General features: G+C 44.6%; 1 protein-coding gene and 1 long non-coding RNA gene across 2 annotated transcripts in view; one reads left to right on the top strand and one right to left on the bottom strand.

Annotated features, from left to right (window-relative positions):
• The window catches only part of LOC310760986, a 221,998-nt gene that overhangs the window by 180,600 nt on the left and 27,865 nt on the right, over nucleotides 1-13,533 (bottom strand). Inside the window, exon 2 of the long non-coding RNA XR_014547154.1 lies at nucleotides 8,333-8,634. This is a non-coding gene — a long non-coding RNA (uncharacterized lncRNA). The remainder of the gene's footprint in view (nucleotides 1-8,332; nucleotides 8,635-13,533) is intronic.
• ARHGEF17 (Rho guanine nucleotide exchange factor 17) overlaps nucleotides 1-13,533 on the top strand; it is a 183,032-nt gene that overhangs the window by 8,269 nt on the left and 161,230 nt on the right. The gene's annotated exons all lie outside the window — the stretch shown is intronic.

The following is a 13,533-nucleotide window of genomic DNA, read 5'->3' on the forward strand; positions in this document are numbered from 1 at the left end:
CCCAGAGATCTCCACATGGTCGCAAGTGGACCCATTCCATTCGCCAAATGCTCCTGCCACCTGGGGGATTTCGAACACGGGCCTGAATCCCTGGAGAGCCGCTGCCAACCAGTGCAAACAATATTGATTTAGATGGACAAAGCATCTTATTCAGTAAGGTCCACAAATGACAACATTTTGGAGGTCCTAAGTCTCAAGGAAGTTAGATTGGTCTCAACTAGGGCCAGGGCCTTTTCAGTACTGGCCCCGACTTGGTGGAATGCTCTGTCACAAGAGACCAGGGCCCTGCGGGACTTGACATCTTTCTGCAGGGCCTGCAAGACAGAGCTGTTCCGCCTGGCCTTTGGTTTGGACTCAGTCTGACCCTTCTGTTTCCCTCCCCTTCTGGTTTTGATCTATGGGCTACTTTTAAAACGAGATTGCATTTTAACCTGTATTTTAAATCGGTCCCCCCCCCCAATTATGTTTTTACTGTAATTATTATTATTACAAAACAGCATTCTGTGTGCCTGTAGCTGAATCTGGGTAGGGAAACGGTGTGATTTGAACGCTCTTCTGCACAAAAGAACAAAAGGTTGCAGGTTCGATACCCGTGTGGGGCAGCTAGCTGCATATTCTGGGTGATGCTCAGGGTACCTTCCAGCCCTGCAGTTCTTTGATTTTGTGATCTCCTTGCGCTTAGAGTTGCTGGCTTTTTCTTCTGATGGGCTGGTTTTGGATGCTTGAAGTTTCTCCCTCAATTGTGGGGGGAAACGCATTTATTCAGCCACTGAGTTTCTCCCACCTCCAGCCCAGTCGCACGACGGTTCTGCCAGCTTGGCTGTTCTCTCTCTCTTTTTTTTTTATAATTTTATTAACTCGCCAATCACATCAAATTAAATCACATCACATAAATTCCAAATTACAAAGCCAAATTTTTAAATTTTGTTGGGGGAACCCATACTTCAAGATCCAAAGGGGGATTCAGATCATCTTCTTATTACTGTGTTAATGTCCAAATCAGTCCCAATCAGTCCAAAGAAAATTCATAATTCTATTCAGTCTTATCTTGGTGTTTCCACATCGTATCTTGTTCATATAATTTCTATTTTTCCTTTACGATCTCTTCGCTTGGCTGTTTTCTCTGCGCGTCAGCCAGGAAGGCCCAGGAGTTTGCTTGCGCCCAAAGCGAGGGAAGCCACGTGGTGCTGGACTCGGTGCTGTCATGTGTGAACGCTGCCAGCAATAGTTCCCTGGACTGCTATATAAGGTCTCCGCAAAGTGTTAATCCGTTGGCTGGCTGTAGCCGATTTTGTGCCTAGAACATTGGATGAAAAAAGAAAGGAGAGTTTTCAACTCCTCTGTAGGGGGTTTAGACGGCCTTCTCTCTGTTTTATTTGATTACTTTTATTTTTTTCATTTGCTGTTGTTTCTGATGTTCTGCCCATTGTCATGCAAAAGCGAACAGAGGTTTTATTATTATTATTATTATATTTTTTTAAAAAAACCTCTTTAATATCTCGACATTCCTGCATATGGGTATCTTTTTGTGGGAAGGAATGCAGTGCTCCTTGGGTTCGTATTTTGTTTTTGTGCGACAGAGAGGAACGGTTTCTTTTTCGAAAGCAGGCTTGCGACAACGCAGAGGAATGTGAAAATAAACGGGGATTGAAGATAAAGTTCACACGTCTTGAACGTAAGGTTTCCATATATGCGTATACACGTACATATAGCTCCACTGGTAGAGCATGAGATGCTTAATCCCAGGGTTGCGGGTTCGAATCCCATGCTGGGCAAAAGATTCCTGCATTGCAAGGGCTTGAATCAGATGACCCTTCTGGTTCCTTCCAGCTCTATGATTCTAAGGAAGGTCAAAGCAGCAGGCGCTCACCCTGTCGCGGGGATTTGAACCGCCAACCTTCTGATCGGCCAGCCCAAGAGGCTCAGTGGTTTAGACCGCAGCGCCACCCGCATCCCTACATCCAACATCTTTTAGACAACACAGGGCTACATGGACATTTAGCTTGCTTACCAGAAGGCAACTTTCTGTGTTTTTCGCTGTCACAAATATTTGGATATAGACTGGACCCTTCGTATGTGCTGCACCAGACATATCACTGCAGCAAAAGAAAGTTTGCACATACAAGACCACAGTGGGGGGAAATTGCCACGTGCTACATTTCTGTGTCAGGTTGCTGTTAAAAACAGGCTCAGGTTTTGTCTGCAGTGAAATAAATCAACAAAGAAACAAGAAACCGCAGCACAGGGAAATTTTTATTTTAAATTAGCTACTGCACCCCAGAGCTCAGACACTCTGGGATGCTCTGATTTAGAGCAGAGAACCAATTTTTCAACCAAAAGGGTTTGGGGGAACCCTTAGCAAACTCAGGGCCTCTGGTCTCAAAACTTTTTTTTTTACTTTTTCCGACTCAAGCGTTTTTAAAAATCTGACAGTGAAGAGGGGAAGACAAATCTGCAGAGGATATAAATGTTAAGGTGGATTTTGAAAATCTGGCTGTAGCAAAGGGATCGATGCGGGTTCTTTGACACTTTTGTGGGTATCCAGCTTTTAAAAAATACAGTGGCGCCTTGGTTCTCAAACGCCTTGGTACTCAAACAACTTGGAACCCAAACACTGCAAACCCGGAAGTAAGTGTTCCGGTTTGCGAACTTTTTTCGGAAGCTGAACGTACTCCGTTTTGAGTGCCACACTTGTTTTGAGTGTTACGCTGAGGTCGGTCTGTTTTTGCTATTTATTTTGCGTTTTTGTGGCTCTTTTTGCTTTTGTGACTGTGTGGAACCCAGTTCGGCTACCGATTGATTGATTGATTGATTGATTGATTGTGTGACTGCAGTACATTGTTTATTGCTTTCATTTTATGGATCAAAGGTCTCATTATATAGTAAAATCCATGTTAAATTGCTGTTTCAGGGTTGTTCTTAAAAGTCTGCAACGGATTACAGTGGTACCTCGGGTTAAGTACTTAATTCGTTCCGGAGGTCCGTTCTTAACCTGAAACTGTTCTTAACCTGAAGCACCACTTTAGCTAATGGGGCCTCCTGCTGCCGCCGCACCACCGGAGCACAATTTCTGTTCTCATCCTGAAGCAAAGTTCTTAACCCGAGGGAATATTTTTGGGTTAGTGGAGTCTGTAACCTGAAGCGTATGTAACCTGAAGCGTATGTAACCTGAAGTACCGCTGTAATCCATTTTGCATTACTTTCTATGGGAAAGCGCGCCTTGTTTTTGGAACGCTTTGGTTTTGGAACGGACTTCCGGAACGGATTAAGTTTGAGAACCAATGTACTAGGGAAGCTTTTAATGTTTAATAGGTTATTGTATTTTAGTGTTTTGTTGGAAGCTGCCCAGAGTGTCTGGGGGGACGCAGCCAGATGGGCGGGGTATAAATAATAATAATAATAATAATAATTATTATTATTATTATTATTATTATTATTATGCCACTGTATAGGTATCTGGAATGGGGACAGTCCTGTGTTTTCTCATGCTTGCCTCTTGCTTTCCTTCCTTCCTTGAGGCAGAGAAGTTTGTTTGCATGTGAAACCCCTGTCCTTCCTTCAGCCTGTATCTGTGATTTAAAGTGCGCCAGAGGCTGGATGGAGGTGGTGGTTTCTCCTCTTGGCACAGAGAAAGGGAGAAGGAGCCATCTGATCTCCGCAGGGGGGCTGCCCGGGGGGGGGGGAGGAGGCGGGAATCATTCTCCTTCTTCCACCAAGGGGGTTATTATCCTTTCTAAAAGTATATTGGCATTTAATTCAGCACAGCTTGACTGCCCGCTCACTGGGACGTGGAGTTCACTCGCAGTTTCTTAGCTGCACATTGTGATTTTTTTGTTGTTGCGAAGACGTGGAGGCTGAAAAATGGCGTTTGGGCACGGTTGGTGGACTGGCCACATTCACGGACCGTACATTTAAGAGCATGAGACTCTATAATCTCTTTTTTTTAAATTTATTTCCCTCAGTTCCAGTCTTTGGTTTCTCTGAGACTGCTGTTTTCTGCATGTTACAAAGTTCTATAGATCCTCAAACTATTTAGCTGATTATTATCAATAAAAAGTTTGTGAATGTTTATTCAAAACCTGCCAAGGAGTCCAGTTCGCTTTGTTGCGTCTTCAGATACAGTGGTACCTCGGGTTAAGAACTTAATTCGTTCCGGAGGTCCGTTCTTAACCTGAAACTGTTCTTAACCTGAAGCACCACTTTAGCTAACGGGGCCTCCTGCTGCCGCTGTGCCGCCGGAGCACGATTTCTGTTCTCATCTTGAAGCAAAGTTCTTAACCCGAGGTACTATTTCTGGGGCAGCGGAGTCTGTAATCTGAAGCGTATGTAACCCGAGGTACTACTGTACTTTGTAAAGGGTTCCCATTCATCCTTAAAGTCACAGTTATCCTTGTCCTGCAGCTTATATGTCAGTTTTGCCAGTTCTGCATAGTCCGTCAATTTTTCTTGCCATGATTCTTTAGTTAGAGACTCTTTAGTTTAGAGACTCTTTAATCACGTTCTTCCATTCACTGTGATACAGCTTTAAACAGACATGCCTTCGTACATTCTTTCACCTTTGGTGGACATGCCCAAAGATTAAGGCTTTCTGGGAAATGATTTATAATGAAATGAAAAAGGTATTTAAGTATACCTTCTTGAAGAAACCAGAGGCTTTTCTCTTGGGCATAGTTGGCCATTTGGTGCCAAAGAAGGACAGAACTTTTTTTTATGTATGCTACAACGGCAGCAAGAATACTCATAGCAAAGCACTGGAAGACGCAAGATCTACCCACTCTGGAAGAATGGCAGATGAAGTTGATTGACTGTATGGGATTGGCAGAAATGACTGGCAGAATCCGCGACCAGGGAGAAGAGTCGGCAGAAGAAGATTGGAAGAAATTCAAGGACTATTTACAGAAATACTATAAAATTAATGAACTTTGAAAGATGCTGGATCGAACTTATGTGGTCTCTAGCTGTTATGTTAAAAATAATTGGGATTAAAATTGTTTAAGTCATAAAATTTAAAAAGCTGATTGGAGAATAAGGTGTTAGTTAAAAGGAATGTTAAGAGATTAGGATTTGCTGGATTAACAATTTGAACTAGAAAACAAGAAGGGGAGGTATGAGGAAGTCAAAGGAACATGTTATTGAAAAACTGTGGTTGAAATTGATTTGTTTTTAATATTTTTCTTTTTCTTTTTGCTTTTGTGTTTGTATAAAACTGGAAAATTTAATAAATATTTATATATAAAAAAAATTAAACAGACATGCCTTCTTCCCCCCCCAAAGAATTCTGGGAGATGTAGTTTTTTAAGGCAGGTGAGAGTTGTTTGAAGACCCCCCGAGAGGTCCCATTCTGCTGAGTTCCCAGGGAAGAGGGATTGATTGTTAAACCGCTCTTGAGATTGCATATATAAAGCACTCACCCCAAAATATTAATATGAGTCCTGCCCACCCCATTAAAAGTTGAACCCCGTTTTAGGAGGCAGCTTAATTACCAAAGGCCTGAGTGAAAAGAAAGGACTTTGCCTGCCATCTTCAGGCTGGCCATGATGGTGCTTGGTGTGTCTCCCGGGGGAGAGCGTTCCACAAGTTGGGGAGCCACCACCAAAAAGGCCCTGTTATTGTGCGGCCGCCCTCTGCCCCTTGGGTGGGGCACACAGAGAAGGGCCTCTGATGGAGACTGCAGGGGCCCAGGCTGATTCATATGGGGAGAGGCCGTCTTGGAGGTTGTGTTGTTGTTGCTGCTGGTGTTGTTGGCATCCGTCTGTTCCGAGAGGCAATGGAGTGTGCCTTCGAGGGTGAGGTCAAATTGCTGAGTTTGCGGCACTGAAGTGATCTCTCCGGGATTGAAGGATAGGCAGTGTGTTTGGAGGTCCTGGGATGCCCAGATGACAAGACCGACATCTTGGCCTTGCTGGTACAGTGGCGCCTTGGTTCTCAAACGCCTTGGTACTCAAACAACTTGCAACCCAAACACTGCAAACCCGGAAGGAAGTGTTCCGGTTTGCGAACTTTTTTCAGAAGCTCCGTTTTGAGTGCCACACTTCCGTTTTGACTGTTAAGCTGAGGTCTGTCTGTCTTTGCTATTTATTTTGCGTTTTTGTTTTTGCGGCTCTTTTTGTTTTTAACGAATGTGTGGAACCCAGTTCAGCTACTGATTGATTGATTGTGTGTCTGCAGTACATTCTTGATTGCTTTCATTTTATGGATCGACGGTCTCGTTAGATAGTAAAATCCATGTTAAATTACTGTTTTAGGGGTTGTTTTTAAAAGTCTGGGACTGATCAATCTGTTTTGCATTACTTTCCATGGGAAAGCGCGCCTTGGTTTTGGAACGCTTTGGTTTTGGAACGGACTTCCGGAACGGATTAAGTTTGAGAACCAAGGTACCACTGTGTTCTGGTTATTATTATTAGGGTTTTGTGGAAGTGCCGTATCCCAGGAGGTTGAGCCCAGGTCAGAGACCAGAGCGATATGTGCTTGTATTTATAGGCCAGGTTTGCACCCTCAATCTCACAACAACACAACAACAACCCTGCGAGGGAGGCTAGGCTGCGAGACAGGAACTGCCCCGAGGCTGCCCAGTGAGCTTCATGGCCGAGCGGGGATTTGAAGATAGGACTTGCAGACCAGTGCTCCAACCACTAGACAACACTACCTTTTGGCATGCATCTGCAACATATAGACCCATTTCGCTGCCCAGAAACCCTGGGTCAGGTCCTCGTCCCACAGCTCTGACCACCAAACCGCACCGGCTCTCTTCGTCTTTTTGGCACCAAAACAAGCTTTTAAAGTCAAAATCTTTCCCAGTCTGCATCTGTACTAGGCTGTTAGCATCCTAGACTTGCAGAGCTGGAAGGGAGCCGAGGGTCATCTAGTCCAGCCCCCTGCAATGCAGGAATATTTTGCTCAACGTGAGACTCGAACCCACAGCCCAGAGATTCAGAGCCTCGTGCCTCTACCTGCTGCACTATCCCATGTTTAAACAATGTTTAGATATATTTTTAATCACTCTCTCTCTCTCTCTTTTCACAATGAAATATTTCCTGTGCCTCGTTGATAGATTTCAACAGACGGATTTCCTGGATTGCTTTGTGCTTTCCACACTGGTTTTTGTTTTTTTTAATATTATTAATGACATCGCCGCTGGCTCTTCCTGCGATTTCATCCCACAACATTATATAGCTCTTTCAAAGTGCTTCAGAAGCTGGGATTAAGCCAGAAGGTCGTCCAGTCCATGAAACCGCCCCATTTCCTTTTTTTGCAACAGCAAAAAAAAAAGAAAGAAGCTAATGATATTCTAGGCTGCATCAACAGAAGTCTAGTCTCTATGTCAATTCTACCACATTTTTCGCTCTATAAGACGCACCAGACCACAAGACGCACCTAATTTTTGGAGGAGGAAAACAAGAAAAATATATTCTTAATCTCAGAAGCCAGAACAGCAAGAGGGATCGCTGCGCAGTGAAAGCAGCAATCCCTTTTGCTGTTCTGGCTTCTGGGATAGCTGTGCAGCCTGCATTCGCTCCATAAGACGCACACACATTTCCCCTTACTTTTTAGGAGGGGAAAAGTGAGTCTTATAGAGCAAAAAATACGGTATTTCATTTCACTTTTAAGTTTCTATATGGTGCTTCACAAGCTGGAGAAACAACCACGTAATCTAACAACCTGAACCAATACCAAAAAAAAAGTCACAATAAACAAGTTATATAAAATAAAGCAATATTCAGTCATCCATTAGTAAACTGTATCATTAAACGTCAGCAAATATTAGTTAAGCAGTTTACGCTTATCAATTACAGTGGACGCTCGGGTTGCGAACGTGATCCGTGCGGGATGCACGTTCGCAACCCGCAACGGCGCGTCTGTGCATGCGCAGGTTGCGATTTGGTCTTCTGCGCATGTGCAAAGCGTGATTAAGTGCTCCTGCGCATGTGCGACCGCTGAAACCCAGAAGTAACACGTTCCAGTACTTCCGGGTTTTAGCGGGTGTGTAACCCGAGGAAATGCAACCTGAAGCGGCTGTAACCCGAGGTATGACTGTACAATAGGGGGAGTCATAGTCCTGCTCTCTTCTGCCTTGGTCAGACCACACCTGGAGTCCTGTGTCCAGTTCTGGGCGCCACAATTTAAGAAGGATGTTGGCAAACTGGAAGGTGTGCAGAGGAGGGTGACCAAGATGATCAAGGATCTGGAAACGAAGCCTTATGAGGAACGGTTGAAGGAGCTGGAGATGTTTTGGAAAAGAGGAGACTGAGAGGAGATAGTTCTAGTTACAGGTAGGTAGCCGTGTTGGTCTGCCGTAGTCGAAACAAAATAAAAAAATTCCTTCCAGTAACACCTTTGTTGTTGTTTAGTCGTTTAGTCGTGTCCGACTCTTCGTGACCCCATGGACCAGAGCACGCCAGGCACTCCTGTCTTCCACTGCCTCCTGCAGTTTGGTCAAACTCATGCTGGTAGCTTCAAGAACACTGTCCAACCATCTCGTCCTCTCTCGTCCCCTTCTCCTTGTGCCCTCCATCTTTCCCAACATCAGGGTCTTTTCCAGGGAGTCTTCTCTTCTCATGAGGTGGCCTCAGCTTCAGGTTCTGTCCTTCCAGTGAGCACTCAGGGCTGATTTCCTTCAGAATGGAGAGGTTTGATCTTCTTGCAGTCCATGGGACTCTCAAGAGTCTCCTCCAGCACCAGAATTCAAAAGCATCCGTTCTTCGGCAATCAGCCTTCTTTATGGTCCAGCTCTCACTTCCATACATCACTACTGGGAAACCCATAGCTTTAACTATACGGACCTACGGATGCTGTCTAGGTTTGTCATTGCTTTTCTCCCAAGAAGTAGGTGTCTTTTAATTTCATGACTGCTGTCACAATCGATTCCGAAGAAGTGTGCATGCACACGAAAGCTCATACCAGTAACAAACTTAGTTGGTCTCTAAGGTGCTACTGGAATGATTTATTTATTTATTTTGAGAACAGATAGGATAGCCATATTCCGATATCTCGAGGGCTGCCACATGGAAGAGGGAGCAACCTTGTTTTCTCCTGCTCCGGAGGCTAGGACTCGAATCCATGGCTTCAAGTTGCAAGAAAGGAGATTGCAACCAAACATCAGGATGAACTTTCTGACAGTAGGCGCTGTTTGACTGTGGGATGGAAGGTGACGGACTCTCCTTCCTTGGAGGTTTTTAAGCAGAGGTTGGACGGCCATCAGTCATGGACGCTTCAGCTTCCTGCATTGTAGCGGGCTGGACTAGATGACCCTCGGGACCCTTGCAATTCTGTGATTCCTTGATTCTGTTGTAATCCTGGAAGCCGGGGAACACACTGTTTTTATGTCCTTCAACTACCCTCAGCTGAAGCCTGGTGCAGTGGCTAAAGAGCAAATACCGTAATTTTCTCTCCATAAGACGCACCCAGTTTTTAGAGGAGTAAAACAAGAAAAAAAAATATTCTGAACGAAACAGTGGATGTATGATTTTTGTGGTTCATGTTGTGGCCACAGACATGTGATCTGATGGTGAGTTTGGGGTAGCCCAAGGCAAAAATCCTGAGGATCCATGTGGATCCGTGCTTTCTAACCACATTTTTGCACCACTGCAGCCCCAGGAAACAGTGGATGCGTGGTTTTTTTGGTGCAGGCTGTAGCCATGGACATGCTATGTGATCTGATGGTGAATTTGGGGAGACCCAATGTAAAAATCCTGAGGATCCATGGGCTTTTACCTCCCCGCTCCCAGGCAGCCTCCTTTATCTCTAGCGTCCCTTATCTCTCTCCCCAGCAAACGATCAGCGGCTTTGTTTCAACACCCACTTCCCTCTTTCAAAAAAAAAAAAAGCATGATCTGCTTTTTGCCCCTGGGCAATTTGGCTCCAGGGACCACGCATTCGCTCCAGAAGACGCACAGACATTTCCCCTTACTTTTTAGGAAGAAAAAAGTGCGTCTTATGGAGCGAAAAATACGATGGTTCTGCTTTTAATCTGCTCTTTGGCCAGAGAATGGCCCATTTGGCTACAGTTCCCAGAATTCCCCGGGAGGTGTTTTTCTAAACCGGCACAACTCCTGTTCCAAGAAATGGGTTATTCAAGGTCCGTTTAGCATCCTCATCCGTCCTCACAGTTTAACAGCTCCTTGGAGGAGCTGGCACCATCCTCTTTGTCCCCCCAAAACAAGATATTTTGGAGGGACCGTGACCCAAAATCCCTTTCTTTTCTCGCCTCACGCTGCAGCTACTTATTAGTATGGGAAATGGACCCCCGAGAAGCCGAAATTCCTCCCCGTGATTTTCTCAGGGATGCGTAGGAGAGACGAGCCTTTGATGTGACTTCCTCATTCCATCTTCCTTTCTGTGTCCGTTTCCAGATATAGATGGAAGCGACTTTCCTCATAGATTTTGCACCGTCAACAGATTCCTCATTATCCATGATCCACACAGACAATCGAGTCTTCCGTGCTGAGTTTCCCCTTGTAGGTCAATACCCTGAATTCCTGCCTCAGATTAGATATCAATATTATTGCCTTTATTTCAATTAATTACCCCGTCTTTCACCATCAGGTCCCAGGGTGGGTCACAGCCATTTAAAACACAACAGGTTGTTTTTTTTTGTTTTTGTTTTTTTTGCAATCCTATTTTATACTTTCCCCTCTATATAGCAAGTTACATTTGTCACTCAACAATTATATTCGAGTTCAGCAAAACTTCCCTCTCACCCAACACGGATGCTTATAACTCAAATTGCATACAGTTACATTTTAAGGTTCCGTCTCATCTAATTTCATCCTCTCCAACATGTTTCTTAATATATCCTGCTCTTTTCTTACACTTCAAACCCCGCTGTGATCTTCGCATACGGGAAAATATGGCGTTCGGAACGATTTTTTAAAACCTGCACTTGCAAAAAGCACAAGCACACACAAAAAAAATAGCATCGCATAAAAAGCAACCAAAGTCCACATAATTGCTTTCAATTTGATTTCCAACCTTTCTGCATTAGAAATTAGCCATTTGCTAAAAAGAGATTACTTTCTCCATGTCACGGGACGCAGCCAGGAAGACAACCTCTAATACAGTGGTGCCTTGGTTCTCAAACGCCTTGGTACTCAAACAACTTGGAACCCAAACACTGCAAACCCGGAAGTAAGTGTTCCAGTTTGCGAACTTTTTCCGGAAGCCGAATGTGCTCCATTTTGAGTGTTACGCTTCCGATTTGAGTGCCATGCTTCCGTTTTGAGTGTTACGCTGAGGTCTGTCTGTTTTTGCTATTTATTTTGCGCTTTTGTTTTCGCGGGTCTTTTTGTTTTGTTTTTGTGACTGTGTGGAACCCAGTACAGATACTGATTGATTGTGTGACTGCAGTACATTATTTCTTTCATTTTATGAATCAACGGTCTCGTTAGATAGTAAAATTCATGTTAAATTGCTGTTTTAGGGGTTGTTTTTAAAAGTCTGGAATGGATTAATCCATTTTTGATTACTTTCTATGGGAAAGCGTGCCTTGGTTTCAGAACGCTTTGGTTTCAGAATGGACGTCTGGAATGGATTACGTTTGAGAACCAAGGTACCACCGTACAGTTTTAAAGCCCGACTCTTGATCGGAAGTGATCTTTCAAAATGGTCCCTAATCCTGCCACAACCTGGAGCCCTCTAGATATTTTGTACCACAACTGTTACCCCATCCATCTGCAACCCTGCGCTGGCCGTATTTATAGGCTGAAACATCTGGAGGGCACCAGGTTGGGGAATGCTGACCTGGAGCAATTAAACAGGCATATTGCTTGACTTGCAAGCTCATAATCTAAGGCAGGCACATGGCTGTGTCTATTTGAAGGCTGATTAGTGCATATATTTAGATACAAGCTCTGTATTTTTCAGTTCAGTCTCATGATCGTAAATCAGAAGGGGAGGCGTTTGCTATATTCTGATATTCGCACCGGGTTTAGCGCCAGCAGCCAAATCTCTTCTTCATTCCTTTGTAACTCCAGATGTGTGCCACGGATGTGACGATGAGGCTTATTGTTTCCTAGTGGGGCAATGCTGCCATCAACCCAGAAATGGAATTGTTAATAGCCGCTCTGCTCGTCTTTCGTGGGGTAAAAGGAGGTGGCCAGCAGCAGAGTCAATATAAAATAATAATAATTAATTTTTATTTATACCCCGCCCTTCCCGGTTTAAATACCGAGCTCAGGGCAGCTAACAGCAAATATAAAACATTGGTTAAAATGCGACTTAAAAAAAGCATAAAATACAACATAAAAGCAGCATCAATGTCAATAAAATTCAGGGGTCATTTTTTGGGTAGGGGAAACCCCAGCCAGTAAACATCAAATGATCACCAGGGCTAACTGGCCAAGCAGGGCCAGCAAGGAGACCAGGGAAGAATTTAAATGTGGGTCCCAGAAGGGTTTCTTCATAGAAGAAGAAAGGGAAAAGGGAATAGAGGATCAGGCTAATTCAAATTGAAGGCCAGGCGGAATAGCTCTGTCTTACAGGCCCTGCAGAAGGAGATCAAGTCCTTCAGGGCCCTCGTCTCATGAGACAGAGCATTCCACCAGGTCGGAGCCATCACTGAAAAGGCCCTGGCCCTGGTGGAGGATAGTCCGACTTCTTTAGGGCCCGGGACCTTTAAGCTATTATTATTCGTGGACCTTAGGGTCCTCTGCGGGACATACCAGGAGTTGGTCTTTGCTTGCCCTCCTCTCCAAAACATCTCCAGGCCACAAAATAACGGACGCAGGTGAAAACATTTGGAGCCTAGCTCAGTGGCAGAGCCCATGGGATTCGTTCTGAAGTTCCCCAGTTAAGCCCTGGACATCTCTGGTTAAAAACTAGCAGGTGAGAGGGATATGGCGTTCTTTTTCTCCCCATAAATTTTTATTGACTTTCATGTTGTTGTTGTTGTTTAGTTGTTTAGTCGTGTCCGACTCTTTGTGACCCCAAGGACCAGAGCACGCCAGGCACTCCTGTCTTCCACTGCCTCCCGCATTTTGGTCAAACTCATGCTGGTAGCTTCGAGAACACTGTCCCACCATCTCGTCCTCTGTCGTCCCCTTCTCCTTGTGCCCTCCATCTTTCCCAACATCAGGGTCTTTTCCAGGGAGTCTTCTCTTCTCATGAGGTGGCCAAAGTATTGGAGCCTCAGCTTCAGGATCTGTCCTTCCGGTGAGCACTCAGGGCTGATTTCCTTCAGAATGGAGAGGTTTGATCTTCTCGCAGTCCATGGGACTCTCAAGAGTCTCCTCCAGCACCAGAATTCAAAAGCATCAGTTCTTCGGCGATCAGCCTTCTTTATGGTCCAGCTCTCACTTCCATACATATTGACTTTCATACAATTTAACAAATTCGATTCCATTTCAATGCAATGTTCAGTGCAATGCAATGGCATTCAGAGGCGTTCTGCGTTGATTCCTGCATTGCAGGGGTTGGACTGGATAACCCTACGGTTCTGTGATTGTACAAAGCTGGCATCGCCTCTCGAGCTCATAGACGCCCAATGAAGTGAAGTTCTGGAAGATTTGAGACAGATAAAAGAAAGTCCTTCTCTAAGCC

This window comes from Podarcis filfolensis, assembly GCF_964270895.1.
Source record: "Podarcis filfolensis genome assembly, chromosome: 4".
In the NCBI taxonomy this organism is placed as follows: Eukaryota; Metazoa; Chordata; class Lepidosauria; order Squamata; family Lacertidae; genus Podarcis; species Podarcis filfolensis.